At 45.6% G+C, this 15163-nt stretch overlaps 1 protein-coding gene across 2 annotated transcripts in view; it reads right to left on the reverse strand.

Moving 5' to 3' along the window:
- ZBTB40 (zinc finger and BTB domain containing 40) overlaps positions 1 to 12652 on the reverse strand; it is a 77985-nt gene extending 65333 nt beyond the window's left edge. For both annotated transcript variants that reach the window (XM_047083568.1, XM_047083567.1), the window contains exon 1: positions 12531 to 12652. The gene's annotated coding sequence lies outside the window, so the exon portion shown is untranslated. The remainder of the gene's footprint in view (positions 1 to 12530) is intronic.
- Between the last annotated feature and the right edge of the window lie 2511 nt (positions 12653 to 15163).

Below are 15163 nucleotides of genomic sequence, written 5' to 3' on the forward strand. Positions count from 1 at the left end.
TTTCCACATTCTCTCAACGTCTAATGAAACTCTCCTTTTGAGGCATTCTACAAAATACAATGAGCTAGAACATCAAAATGTCCAGTGCTGACAAACTGCTTGTGTCCTCTTATCTTTGAACTCATAAAAACAAGTGATTTTTTCAAGGCTATTATAACGGAAGGTGGCTCTGAGAGGCTTTTCTGTCTTTCCTCTGCCTTTCCGGCCACGCTGCTCTGAGTCAGGAGTTCACCCAGGATGACTCTTCGCGGGCCAAATGCAAAATCTCTGGAGCAATACGACCGCCTAACGAGTGACTGGGGACGGTGACTGCATTCCACCTACTGCGACTCTTCCAGCCGGCAGAGGAGAGTCTCAACAAGCAATCATCACTCCGATGCTTTCCTATCCAATCTCTTAGATGTTTAAAAAAAAAAAAAAAAAAAGGCCCTTGGCTTTGTCACTGGTACTGATAGCAGTCTGTAGTGACCTGAAGACGTGGGTAAGTTCCGAGTTTTCACCAACTTGATTGCAGGAGTATGCTTTTCTTCAGCAGGGAGTAAGAAATCTGGACACACAGTATAACACAGTACCAAGGCTCAAATTCAAAGACACCCATTTAATGGAAAGACTAAAGAGCTCAGGCAACTACACGATACCAAGCCAGGCCTCGTGGCTCCAGAGGCCGTGTGCCTAACAGTAAGGGCTGGAGGCTCTAGGACCGGCCTGCCCGCCCAGGGGGTGGGTCACAGCACTGCCACTCTCACCAACTGCGTGACTCTAGGCACCTGACTTAACTCTCTAGTCCTCAGTTTTCTCACAGGTAAAATGGAGGTTTTAGTGCTTATCAGTGGGGGAGCTGTAAGCACTAATAAGCCACTGCATGTATATGAGTCAATACACGTACAGGACATTTCCTATAATATGAGAAACATTCATTAAATGTCAGAAGGAAGCATAAAAACCCACCTACCAAAATATTTAGTTTTCTAGTTCTTAGGGTTGGATAATCAGTTCACAGATGTACTTTTTTTTTCAAAGTTTATTTATTTTTGAGGGGCGGAGGGTGGACAGAGGATCCCAAGCGGGTTCCACGCCGACAGAAGAGAGTCTGATGCAGGGCTCGAACTCACACACTGCGAGATCAAGACCTGAGCCGAAGTAGGACACTTAACCGACTTGAGCCACCCCGGTGCCCCCACAGATGTACTTTTTGGAACTCACTCTGCTTCATTACTTATATAAGTTACAAATCTACCTTCTATATGTCAAATATTGCATAATTCTTTTTTTTTAAGTAATGGACTTTATAGACAACCATGCTGCTGGTTTCAAACAGCCTGTCTAGGATGGGAGGCAGCTAGGAAAGCAAGATTAAAATGGGGTGGGTTAGGCCTCTCATACCAAAGAGTGTTGGGCTATAATCTGAGAGAATTCAAAGTCTTAAACTCATTGGAAGTTAGCAGGAGATACAGGAATTTTTGAAATCACCTGGTCCAACTCCACATTTTGTAGATGAGGAAACGGAGACGTTGACAAGTGTTTTAAGATCTTCCAGTTCACTAATGACAGAAATGAGACTCTTCCTGTCACCTGTGTTTTAGGTACATACTCTAAATGGAAAGCGATGAGAAAAACATTTTGGAAAGGGAAAGAGACACAGTTTGGAAGGGTTAAGGTAGCGATCTAACAATAGGAGGTAACACTGCAAAGTTTATCATATCCCAGGCACTGTGCCAATCACTTTGCATGGTAGCCTTACATAAATTTTGCACCACCTGTGAGGTAGCCACTATTATTAACTAACTCCGCTTTCCAGAAAGTAGAGGTCTATCGAAAGTAAACGGGGGGCGCCTGGGTGGCGCAGTCGGTTAAGCATCCGACTTCAGCCAGGTCACGATCTCGCGGTCCGTGAGTTCGAGCCCCGCGTCAGGCTCTGGGCCGATGGCTCGGAGCCTGGAGCCTGTTTCCGATTCTGTGTCTCCCTCTCTCTCTGCCCCTCCCCCGTTCATGCTCTGTCTCTCTCTGTCCCAAAAATAAAAAAAATTAAAAAAATTAAAAAAAAGCATTGAGAAAAAAAGAAAGTAAACGGCATGCCCCACGTCACAAAGCCAGTGAGCGTAGAGTCTGTAAATGAACCCACACTGTCTGACTCCAGAGCCAGAACCTCCACCCCTGGATATTGCCCATGCGTGAGAATTGAAAAAGCAGTGGAACTCTTCATGCCTCAGTCCTTCTCCTACTTTTTTTGGGTAAATTCTCTGTTCAGACGCAGTGCAGATGCACAGTAAATTAAGTGGGGTTTTTGTTGTTGCGTGATTGTTTTTAATTCCAGGATAGTTAACTCATTGTTATCTGAGTATAACACAGAGATTTAACAATTCTATATATTACTCAGTGCTCATAAGTGTACATAAATAAGGTGCTTTTAAACTAAGAGGAGATAATAATTTAGAGCCTACTTGTTCTGTGCTATGCGAGGCACCACACACAGACTCAAGGGCCCCAACCTGTCCAAGGCCACAAAGCTGGTGATAGTGCTGCTGGGGGAGGTGGAGCCCACGCAGCCCTAGCGGGGCTCCCAGGCCCCATTTCCCAGCCTATTCAGTGGACAGCGTGCGCCTGTCCATCCAGCAGCTCTTTACTGAGCTCAGCCAAATGCCCTTAACTAAGGCTTGTCCTTACATAGAGAAGAAATTCAGCAAAACCCTGCTCTCACAGAATGCACAGCAGCAGTAAGAGAACGGACCGCTTTCAGCTTGGAACCCTACTTTCCTTGTACCTCAGCAGTCGAGTGGCAGAAGCAGCAAGGACTCTGGAGCCCCCGCCTCCCCCATCACTGTCCTAGGAGACCACACACATCGGCCAGCCTTCGCTGCACCTCTGTGCACACTTCACAGATGAACTCCATTCTCCTCTCCTAATGCTGGAAGCTTTTTGTCTTCAAAGTGGGAATTATGTTCATCTCTAGCTTTCTCTCGTTTACCACCAGGTAGTATGACAAAAGGGTTAACTTGAGGAGCTAACAACAACAAAAATGCAAAAGAGGGTAACTCCTCTACTGCCTCTACCTTTGGGAAAGGGCCTATGGGATTCCACAGTATGTGCTCAAAAATGTCCAAGGAAGACATGGAAGATTCTATCCTCAACACTTCGCTGCCTGAGAAAAAAAATCCAGAACCCTAGGGGCCAATTATTCTGCTGCCTTGGACTCTGACCTTAGGAAGTCTCCTTCTGGTCTGAACCTGACTGGAACTGAGGGCAGCTGACAGCAGAATGGCAGCTATGTGCGCAGCCCGTAGGAGGGCAGTCAGAGCCAATGACAGCCAGCTTCAGAGCACCATTCACGAGCTACCACACCAAACCCATGGGATAAATGAAGAGTGGCAAGTCTCACTGTGATTTAAATTCGTAAGTTCCTACTCCGTTCCCAATATCATGCCGGGAGCTGGGGACTCAAAACACAGGCAGGCTTTTAAAAATCAAGTAACACTGGGGGCGCCTGGGGGGCGTAGTCAGTTAAGCGTCCGACTCTGGTTCTCGGTTCAGGTCATGATCTCAAAGTTCATGAGTCTGAGCCCCGCATCAGGCTCTGCACGGATGGCGTGGAGCCTGCTTGGGATTCTGTCTCTCCGTGTCTCTGCCGCTCCCCCACTTGTGTGCATATGCACGTGCGCTCTCTCAAAATAAAAGAAAATTTAAATTAGAATTAAAATCAAGTAAAGGCGAATTGCACTAATAAAACTAGACCAAGAGAAGGCAACGAAGAGCAGAGCATGAAGAGAAGTAGGAGGGAGAGGGAGATAAGAGGACTTAATGTTTGCAAACAGAAGTGAGAGAAATCTTTGTGACACGAATTAGAAGGGAAGACTCATGTAAAAGTACCAGCTGGAGTTTAGAATGGAGTGGCTCTTGACTGTCTCCCCTGCTTCTGCTTTTCCCTGGCCAGCTGGGAGTTTAAAATTTGAAAAACAACCTTAATAGGGAGCTAAAAAGAACTGGGTTCTAAACCGGATTTTAAACTTTGTAACCTTGAGTCACCTTAATCTTTCTTTCAAAACCTGTTTCCTCAACTGTAAAAGGGAGGTAACACCTATACAGGAGTTCATAAAGCTATTCACACTTTTGTATGTTTGAAACTTCCATATTTCAATGGAGATACTAATACCTATTGCCTAGTTGCTATGAGGATTACAAGAAGTAATTACAGAAAATACGTAGCCAGTGCCGGGGACTTTGTAGTATTCAATGGTAACTATCATTATCAACATGGTATTTTTTAAAGTTCTGTGATGAGGGTACAGAGAACAAAACACTATGAACCAGTGAATTCACTGCTGCAGAGTGTAGACTAGGAATGTCTGGATGTCTATACAAGGACAATCTTCCCATATATCGGTCTTACAGGCTCACTCTGTCACCCACTTTCGTCTTCCCCTTCCTGCTTTATTCATTCATTCAACAAGTATGCATTGACTGCCTGCTGTATGTAGGACACAGAGCTGCATACTGAGAATGGGAACCGGAGGAAGAAAGGAGGAGACAGTAACAGGACAGGATGACGGGGACACCTATGAACCGTTTGAAATGATAAAACGTTTTGAGTATGTCGGTGTGTACACTCCTCTGAGAAGTTCTGGAGAGATTCTAAAAGGAATTTTTTTGTTTTAAGTTAAGAAAATCTAATAAACTTAACGGAAAACATACAAAACGTACACAGGGAAAAACATAACACTCGTGAAAAATCACAAAAGTAGCCTTGAGCAAATGGAAACACAGGCCACGATCTTGGATAAGAAGACTCAATATCATAAAGATATCAGCTCTCTCTCAGCTAAATTTAACATAATCTCAACAGAAACACCATCCAGTTGTTGCTGCCTGAAACTAGACAAACTGATTATAAAGTTTATATGGCAGAATAAGCAAGCAAAAGCAGCCAGGAAAACATTAAAAAAGAGCGATATGAAAAAACTGGCCCTTCTAGATGTTAAAACAAATTATAAAGCCTCTAAAATTAAGATGGTTTTGTAACGGCATATGACTTGGCGATGAGACCAATGGAACGTAACAGAAAATCCAGTAAGAAACCCAAACGTATACAAGAACTTAGTATCCAGTAAAAGCAAGATCTCAAACCAATGGAGAAAAGATAAGAACTTTCCATAAGTAGTGTTGGAATACCTGGCTGGCTAATGGGGAAAAGATAAAATTGGATCCTTCCTCAAACCAAACTAAATGTCAAGATAAATTCCAAATGGATAGGAGCCTTAGATGTGTTTAAAAAAAGGGGGGGGGGGAGGGGGTGAAACCATACATACACTGGAAGAAAACATTAACAAATTCCCCATGAATTAAAAGCAGGGCAAACTTCCTGGGACTCAAATTCTAAAGCAATACACTGTAAGACCCATAAATATAACTATATAAAGATGAAAAACCTTTGTACAGCAATAAAACAACATATGCAAAGTGAGGCATATGACAAATTGAAAAAAATATTTTTGCAACTTATGGCACAGACTTTGGGCAGATACCCTGTATCTCATTAAAGGAGAAAACAAATTTAAACTATAGTGAAACATTTCTTACCTAACAGATGGGCAAAACTCCCCCAGAACTTTGGTAGCAAGACTCCAGAGAAACAGAGAAGAGGGATCAGGCATCAAATAAAAACTTCTGTGAGGGGCGCCTGGGTGGCTCAGTCGGTTGGGTGTCCGACTTCGGCTCAGGTCATGATCTCGCGGTCCGTGGGTTCAAGTCCCGAGATGGACTCTGTGCTGACAGCTCGGAGCCTGGAGCCTGTTTCCAATCCTGCATCTCCCTCTCTCTCTGCCCCTCCCCCACTCTCACTTTGTCTCACTCTGTCTCTCAAAAATAAATAAATATATACAAAAAATTTTTATTAAAAAAAAAAACAAACTGTGAGGGGTGCCTGGGTGGCGCAGTCGGTTAAGCGTCCGACTTCAGCCAGGTCACGATCTCGCGGTCCGTGAGTTCGAGCCCCGCGTCAGGCTCTGGGCTGATGGCTCGGAGCCTGGAGCCTGTTTCTGATTCTGTGTCTCCCTCTCTCTCTGCCCCTCCCCCCGTTCATGCTCTGTCTCTCTCTGTCTCAAAAATAAATAAACGTTAAAAAAAAAAATTAAAAAAAAAAACTGTGAATGAACATAGTTTTGATTTTGAAACCACATAAATGGTTTACACAGTTAAAAAACAAAATTAGATCTTTAAAAGCAATTCTTAAAGTTTAAACCAAATGAGCCTGTTGATAAAGCTTATCAAATTGGTGGCATAAGCACACAGAGAAATAAATACATCAACTGGCCTCAGGGCAGAATCTGACAACACATTTGAAGTAGCAGATAGTCTAAGGACAAGGGAACCAACAGAAAACTCACACAACATTCAGTGATCTAATGATCAGTGCAGTTAGTGGCATTACTACTGGGCTGGTTAGTAACATGGCCAGGAAAATCCAGCAGCCTTCAGAGCCCCAGAGTGTGACCCACTTGTCCAGGGAACGATAAAGTTCTGTGGCCCATTTGAGTGTTACTGGCTAGTGCCCAAGTAGAAGAGTGAGAGGGAAGGGAAGAGAGTAAAGTGAGATTTGAACACACCCAACCAGAGCTTGAGGGCAGCACAGGCCAAGCCACTAACTGCATTTACCCTGAGGGCAAGCAAGCCACTTGGACTTTTAAGGAAGGGGGTAACAGAGTAACATGTGATCTGTGCTTCGTAAAGATCACTGGCGTCAGTATACAAAATGGATTAGAGAGGAACAAAGGAAGAAGCCAGCTGGACAGCTAGGAGGCTGCTGTAGTCATCCAGGACAAGAGATTACAGTAGCTTTAAACCAAAAGAGAAAGGGGACATCAGTAGACTTGCAGCCTAAATAAATACGTGCTTACTGCAGGTAGGGAGTGGAAGGAGGGTGGGAGGCTGACAGAAGGGGAAGAATATGCGGGACTCCCAGGTTTCTGCCTTTTGCAACTTTGTGGTGCCATCCGAAGAGACTTGGAACTGAAGGTAAGTACCAGGTGGAAGAAAAATGGCAAGTTCACTGCTGCCAGAGCCCCTGACATCATCCTTCAGAGCTGGTGGGGACAAGGAGTTAAGAAGGAAGATCCAATAACCAGGCTGCAGTGTTAGAAAGCTGAGAAACAGATCTAACAAGCAGGTCAGATAACCTCTTGCAGTATTTTCTCAAAATCAGAAATAGAACCACATACTGTTCACTTTGTTTTTTCTTTTAATGTTTACTTTTGAGGGAGAGAGACAGACTGCATGGGGGGGGGGGGTGGCGGGGGGGCAGGGAATAGGGAGACACAGAATCTGAACCAGGCTCCAGGCTCTGAGGTGTCAGCACAGAGCCTGACGCAGGGCTAGAACTCAGGAACCATGAGACCATGACCTGAGCTGAAGTCAGATGCTTAACCGACTGAGCCACCCAGGTGCCCCTCGCTTTGTTTTTATATTTTAAAAAAATGTCACGTAACCAACATCTGGAGGCTTAAACGCTAGTAATCCTTTGTTTCTAATCTCCTCTTCCTTCTCGGGCCCTTTCCTTCATAAAAACTGACTTCGTAAAACATCTAGAGTCCCAGAATCAGACTCTCAGGCGGATAACAGAGGTCACTCACACAAATACCTCCAGGGACCGGAAAGACATAAAGTCTCTTTAAATGTAAGCAACTCGCTGTTAAACACTATATGGGCCAAACAAACTGGCCCACGGCAGTTTTCTACTGAGGTCCCACGTTTACAAAATGTCCTAAGAAAATGACTTAAAACAGTTCCTTCCTTTTCTTTCCATTTGAGTACTAATAAAACCAGAAACCACACCAACGAATTACTTTTTCAGAGGTCTTAGTTTAGATAAGAAAGAGAAGTTTGGCCTCAAAAAGAGCTCTTTCTTTCCCTCCATAGATACACAGGGCTGCCAGGACAGATACAGGGGCAGCCTCCCTCCTCCTTTGCTCCTCGGTCTCTGCCTCCGTGAATCCCTCTCCTCTTCCTCTCTCTCCTAACCTTACTTTCCTGTGGTCCTGAGGAACCGCGTCCATTAGCAAGAAGTGGATTCCTAGAGCCAGAGTATTAGGCTCCTACCACTGTTCCTTTCACGGGTCAGAGGAAACCAGCAGGGCAATGGCTACCAAGGTTGCCAAGACAACGCACTGCCATTTCAACAGTCTCCTATAAAATAAGGACGATGATCTCTGAGGCATTTCCAAGTACCTCACTGGGTAAATATCCCTATGAGACAGGAACACCCAACTCTGCTTGGCCACTTTAGAGAAGAAACAAGGCCTGGAAAGATACTTTCAAAACTGAAGTCAAGACCACACGGCAGTAAGAAGTAACTGGTTTCAGGCGGGATTCATCACCACTTTGGTTCACTGGTTTTTATTACATGTGACGTTTCATTGTTGGCTCTGCACCTTTAGAGGGTCAAGGATCCCTCCGAGACCTGAATAAAGAACGGGCTCACTCCCCACCAAAACGACAGACAAATCTGCAGGCAAATTCAAAGGATTCGTGAATCCCCCGCAGCTCAACCACTGACCCCAGTTTAACAATCTGGGATCAGCTAGAATGTATGTACTTCATCTAAGGACAGGAAAAACTTGGGTGTCATGAATTTGAGGATTTGGAGTTAAATAACAACATCAGGGAAATACAAGGAAAGCCGACGTTCTTTCCTTACCCTTCTCTCCCTTGAGGGCTGCAGACGTCTCAAAACTGCAAAGGTCTCTGCAAACGACACACCACACCCTCTGCAGGACTTCAAGACAGTGACAATCTCATCTCCGAATTTAAATGCCCTTAATATTTAATTCTTTCCTCTACATGGTTACAGCTTGCTTTTTTCACATTATCGGGATGATGGCTTTCGGAGGCAGCCTATTGGAGATCCAGAAAACCATAAATTCCAATTCAATTTCCTTGTGAAAATCAAAGAGCTCACTCGCTTGAAGAGTTGAAAGCGTCTGAGGGGTCACTGCCTTCCTCCAGGGTGCTGGTACAGGCAGTGTTCCAGAAGGGTAATGTAAACACTCAGTATGAGGCAACAGGGCATACCAATTTGTTTTCCAATCTATTTTATTTCAGTTCAGAGCTTCTTTGCAGACAGATAGTCCACAAAAACAACCACACTTTGGTTGTACTCAGTCTTCTTCAATCTCCAAAAGCAGTTGAGTATTGCCAAAGCGTGGCTCGTTTCCCTGCGCTGCCCGTCTGCAATGAGGCTTTGAACTGAAATAAAATAGACTGAAAAACAAATTGGTATGCCCTCGCTCTCCCTGCAGTTTTATATTATCCTTCAAAACTAGTGTTACCACCTTCTCTTTACTGGAACCCAACAGACCCAAATAACAGAGTAAAACTGCAACACTTTAAATGTGCAGGTCCCACCCAAACCTAAAATAGCAACTTAATGCTGGGCTTATTGTTTAACATTGCATTAACATGCCACTCTCCCTCCCGTTCCTTGCTCCATTTGCCGGGCTGGATTACACCTTCTAAGGACACGTGCAGTCGGGTTACTAGACGCAGTTTAAAGCAAAACCTGACACTGCCGATCCTCTTACACCGTCTGCTTGATTTCTCACTGCCTCTGCAATTTTTCACGTTCATGACCCCAAATACCTTCCTATTTTTACCAATTCGAAAAGTCTGTTACTTGCTTTAAAGCGTCCAATGCCCTGCTTAAAGTATGCAACATTATTTTGAAAACTTTCAGAGGAAACCAAAAATCATTTGCAAACTTTGAAATGACCACCAACTAGAAGAAACCTGTAATTTTCTTACACTGCCTTAAGAAAATGCACATGCCTTCAATGGAGGAACACACTAAAATAATGAAAAGTACTCTGAATAGATAGTTGTATAATTTGGTTGAAAAAAATTTAAAACTCGTTTGGAGGAGTTCCTCTCTCAACAAGCACAATGAGAAAAAATAAGAGCTGTTCCTGTCGCCCCCAAAGATAGAAGCATACACACACACCCTCAGCTTTGTTGGTAACATAATCCTAGACTTTTGTTATTATTTAGCACTTTAAATACATTTCCATTTGGGGCCCAATTTGGTTTTCTCTGATTGGAATTCAGCAACATGTGTAACAACAACAAAAAGGAAACAGCAAACCTGTTATTACACTTTTTCTTGTTTAATCCACACAACAACCCTTTTCAGGAGGTACCACTATCCGCATTTCACATACTAGACCATCTGTAACCGGCCCACGGCACGCAGCTCTCCCAGCAGTAAAGCTGGCTTGAGGGCCAGCGACTCAGAGCACGGGACTGAATCACGACACCACTACTCACTTCTTTCAATCCTTCCAACACCCCACATTCTTGCCACCTCACAATCTCTGATCCTACTAAAAAGTTCTTCCTTCCCAGTTCTCTCCCTTCTCCCTTCTTGCCTGGACTGGATTCTCGTCACTCAAACAGGTTCGGTTTAAACTACCTTTCTCAAGCGCCTTGCTGGGCCAGGCCGGTAAGAGGGGTCCTCTGGGTCAGCACTGTTTTATCACCTTTATCACAGTTGCCACTATTTGCCTTAGACACGAGGCATTAGGTCTATCTTGCTCACGGTAATCATAAGGCCCAGCACAGTGGGGTCTGGTACATAGCAGGCACTCAAATATTTGATCAACAAATGGCCTGAATTGTTTATTTAATACTTACCAGACTACAGGCTGTGGGCACTGGCTAGCAGCTGATACAAAAATAGGTAAGGTGTGGTCCTGCCCTGGAGAGCCTCCCAAGAAAAGGTAATTAACAGACGGAATAATACAGACTGGTGTGATCAATTGAGGTTCAGAACCCAGCTCCCCCGTACATTAACTATGTAACCTTGGACATTGCTCTGAATCTCAATTTTCTCATCTTTACAACAGGATTATTAATACTACCTTCGTCACAGTGTTGGTGAGAGAGCCGAATGATATTCCATGTAAATAGAGCACACAGTGCTTTGCAGAAATCATTTAATAAATACAAACTAGTGACTTTATTATGCTATGAGAGCTGTATTTGAAATTAGCTTTGTTTACAGGTATACCATCTGTCCAAGACCCTGCTGAATTTAAATCCTGTGAAAGGGCAAAGAGCTTGTTGATCTTGTCCACCACTTTTCTTCCAGGGATTTGAATCATCCTTAGTACATAATAGGTGCTAAAAAAACACTGAAAGATTCATGAATGCATTCGTGCAGGCAAGAGGTGTTCTGAAATCGTTTGTTAGTTCAACTAGGGATGAACAGCTAAGTTTGGGAACTACTGCCATGAAAGAAATGCATCTAAATTAGAAAGTAGGGTGTGGTAGAAATTTGATGATTTAGCTAAGAAAAACTTCACTTCGAGGTTGTAATTAGATCTCCATAAGCCATACAAAGATTTGGAATACGATTTCAGGGAAGAACCAAAGAGCCCCAGGTTGAGACTTCAAAGAAGTTCCAGCAGTATGAGGCGGGTCACAAAGCAGAGGGCTCCCTGGAATGAGCTCCATCTGCCAGACCTATAATCTAGCACACCCTTAGGAAGCTTAACCTCAGAATCTGGTATTCCTGTCTTAAGCGGAAACATGGATACTTACTTAGGAAATGTTGTTAGCAAAAAACCGCTGGGTATGAATAGAAACGAAGCACCTTATTGTAGGCGCTGGGTGGATGGTACTGTTACTAAAAACAGTGGGAAACAATTCCCACATTGATTAACAGATCAGATCAATACGCCCAGAGCTTTAGGTGCATGGGGTAGTTTTAACTCGAGTTTCCCTTTCCGTGAGAAATGATCAGAAGAATCGCCGGACAACGCTGACCAGTCTACTTGTGTCTAGGGCAGGGGCTGGCACACTTCTGGGAAGGGCCGGACCTTAGGTATTTTTGGCCTTGTGGGCCATGCCCTCAAAGCCATGCCATGTCTGTCGCAACAACTCAACGTAGCCCTCGTAGCAAGAAACGAGCCACAGATGATATGAAACAATGAACGTGGCTATGTTCCAACAAAATTTCACTTGGGGACACTGAAATCTGATTTCATATACATTTCGTAAATTACAAGTCTTCTTTTTTCCCTCCCAAGCATTTAAAAATGTAAAAACCACTGTTAGTCCCCCACAGACCAAAACGGGGTGGGGTGGGGGACCGGGGATTTGGCCCCAGGCCGGAGTTTGCCGAAGCCTGGCGCAGACTTGGCAGGAGGGGGGAGAGACTCGAGAAGCAGCAGCGAGGAGGCCTCGGATCGCGCCGAGGAGCAGGCGGTGACGAGCGAGGGCAGGCCCCAGGCGGGGGCCAAGCCGGGTGCACCCCGACAGGGCCCCGCGGCCTCTCCCCACCGGAGACTTACAGCCGAGCCTGCGCTCGGGGTGGGAGCCTCCCCAGGGGGTCCGCGTCCGGGGCAAGAGGAGGCGGCTGCGACTTGGCAGAGCCCCACGGAGTTCGCCACGCCGAAGGGTCTCAGCGCGCCCCTCATTTGGGGCGCCTCTCGGGCCTCAACAGCTAAAGGGGTCTCCACGCTGAGTCCCAGCCCCGTTTCTATGGTTACCTGTTCAGCACCGATTCAAACTGCCGTTCTTTATTGACAGCGCCATAGAGGACACGAACACTCCTGCCCGAAGGGAACAATAAAGCTTTCTCCATTCAACAGCGGCAGAGACGCCAGAAGGCGGCCATTTTGAGGCCGGCGCGTAAGGAGTAGAGCGGCGAGGGGGCGGCCCGGCCTGCCCCGCGCGCCGTGGTCACGTGTCGGGGGGCGGGGCCTGCGTCGAGCGCGCCCTCCACCAATGCTAGGGCGCGGGGGCTAACTGGTTGTTAGCCTGTTCTCTGACCTATGACCTTAGCCACTCCCTCCCCTCCCCACACTCTCTTATGAAAGTTTTGATGGGGTTCCACGGACTCTCGCTTGGGCAATACTAGAGCGGGGATCTTGTTTCAAGAATGGCACAGAAGTAGACACAAAAAGGTTTCTCTACATTTTTCCAAAACATGTTCACGTGCAAGGCGGAGACGTGACCTGAGCCGCGTCCCCAGACGCATCCTCATAGGTGGAGAGTCTTGGCACCGCTCGGACGGGATAGGCTACCAGAGTCGTATCAGCCAATCGAGGTGCCCGGAAGGCGTTTTGATCCCGCCTTTCCCTCCTCCCGCTCAGGAATTTAGGGTGCGTGTTGGGGGGGGGGTGGTCATAGCTTTTCTTCTGCTCAGTTTCTTTCACACGCTTTGTTGCACAGTGAGCGTTCCACGTTGGAGCTCCTGTTGCCACCCGCATACAGCCAAAGAGATTAAGTCAGATCCAGACAGTATCAGACAAATTAAGTCACATCAGTGCTGGCCCACTGAACCTCACACTGTCACTCCGTCACTGACGCGCAGCCAATTTTTCTGTCACTGCCAGTCATGCCACCCAAACCCAGCAGTCTCAGTACAATGCCGAGTTCCCTCTGTGGTTACAGCTGTTACATCCACAGTGTCAATATTCGGTCGTTCTGAGAGCTGACACTGTCAGGCTGACTCCCACTCCATCACCGTTTTTAATCACAAATTCAATCTGCTGGGCAGAACTGTCACTTGCATTGTTGCTGTCGTTGGGTTCATTATTGTTTACTGTCACTGTCCGACCACAGGCGACCACTGTCAAGGACTACAAACTTCAAACAGTTCTGTACAGTATAGCAATTGGACTCTGTGCCCAGCTGTCACCCTTTCGGTTGTTTTCACTGTCATTGTCACTCAGCTACTTTCACTGCCCCGTAGTCAAGCCAATATTCAGCAGGCCCCTACTGGGTACACAGCTGTCCTTGTTATTGCCCGATTAGTCACTTTCACTATTATACTCTCATGTCACTGTCACGTTCAGGGTCAGATTTACTATAGCTGACATCCAGTCACTCTTGTAGTCACTAGAGCCGCACCACAGCTGTTGTGCCCCCTAATCACTCATTTCCACCACCTCTGCATTGTCCCTTAATGGGAGCCCCCAATACACAGGGTTGCCACATTTAGCAAACAAACCACAACTACCTAGAATGGTACTTGGCACGTAGTAGGTGCTCAAAATATATTTCCCAAATTAATGGATTTTTTATTTTTTTTAACGTTTACTTATTTTTGAGACAGAGAGAGACAGAGCATGAACGGAGAAGGGTCAGAGAGAGAGGGAGACACAGAATCCGAAGCAGGCTCCAGGCTCTGAGCTGTCAGCACAGAGCCCTACGCGGGGCTCGAACTCACGGACCGCGAGATCATGACCTGAGCTGAAGACGGACGCTTAACCGACTGAGCCACCCAGGTGCCCCAAATTAATGGATTTTTTAAAAATGTTTATTTATTTATTTTGAGAGACAGAGAGAGCGAGCGAGCAGAGGAGGGATAGAGAGAGAGACCCAGAATTCGAAGCAGGCTCCAGGCTCTGAGCTGTCAGCACAGAGCTCAGTGGGGGCCTTGAACCCACAAACCGCAATATCATGACCTGACCCGAAGTTGGACGCTCAACCAACTGAGCCACTCAGGCACCCCAAAATGGATTTCTTTTAATAAAAAAAAACCAAAAACAACATTATTGGCAATGTGCTGTTTGTAAATGTGAATGGCTTGAGGTTCAAACATCTCAAACAGTAGGCTGTCCTCACTGTTCCACTTAACAACACTCTGCATCCTTCAGGCACTAGGAGAAAACATGAGAAATGTGCCTACCAGGTACATGAATCCTGGGACCATGGTTACAAAGAATAGGATTCCTTAACTTTGGATTTCTTATTTTAAAAGGAATGCATGTTGGGGTGCCAGGGTGGCTAAGTTGGTTAAGTGTCCAACTCTTGATCTCATCGCAGTTTGTGGTCTCACGGTTCATGAGATCAAGCCCTGTGTCGGGCTCTGCACTGAGTGTAGAGACTGCTTGAGATTCTCTCTCTCTCTCCCTGTCTCTCTGCCCTTCCCCCACCCTCTCTCTCTCAAAATAAATGGACATTTTTAAAAAATGAAAGGAATGCATGTTTATTGTAGAGTGTTTATAAAATATGGGAAGGACTCTTTTGCCTCTGAAGGATTGTTTTAGGATGTCAAAGAATACCCTCCCCCAGCACCCTCACACACAGTCATGGCTACAGTTTTCTCCGTAATTGTTCACTTGAGGTTTTGCATTATTGGAAATTTTCAGGGGAATTTCTTGCCTATAGCTGG

The sequence above is a fragment of the Lynx rufus genome, unplaced genomic scaffold (assembly GCF_022079265.1).
Source record: "Lynx rufus isolate CCGP_SWC_20201006 ecotype Redwood Valley unplaced genomic scaffold, mLynRuf1.p SCAF_2, whole genome shotgun sequence".
Lineage (NCBI taxonomy): Eukaryota > Metazoa > Chordata > Mammalia > Carnivora > Felidae > Lynx > Lynx rufus.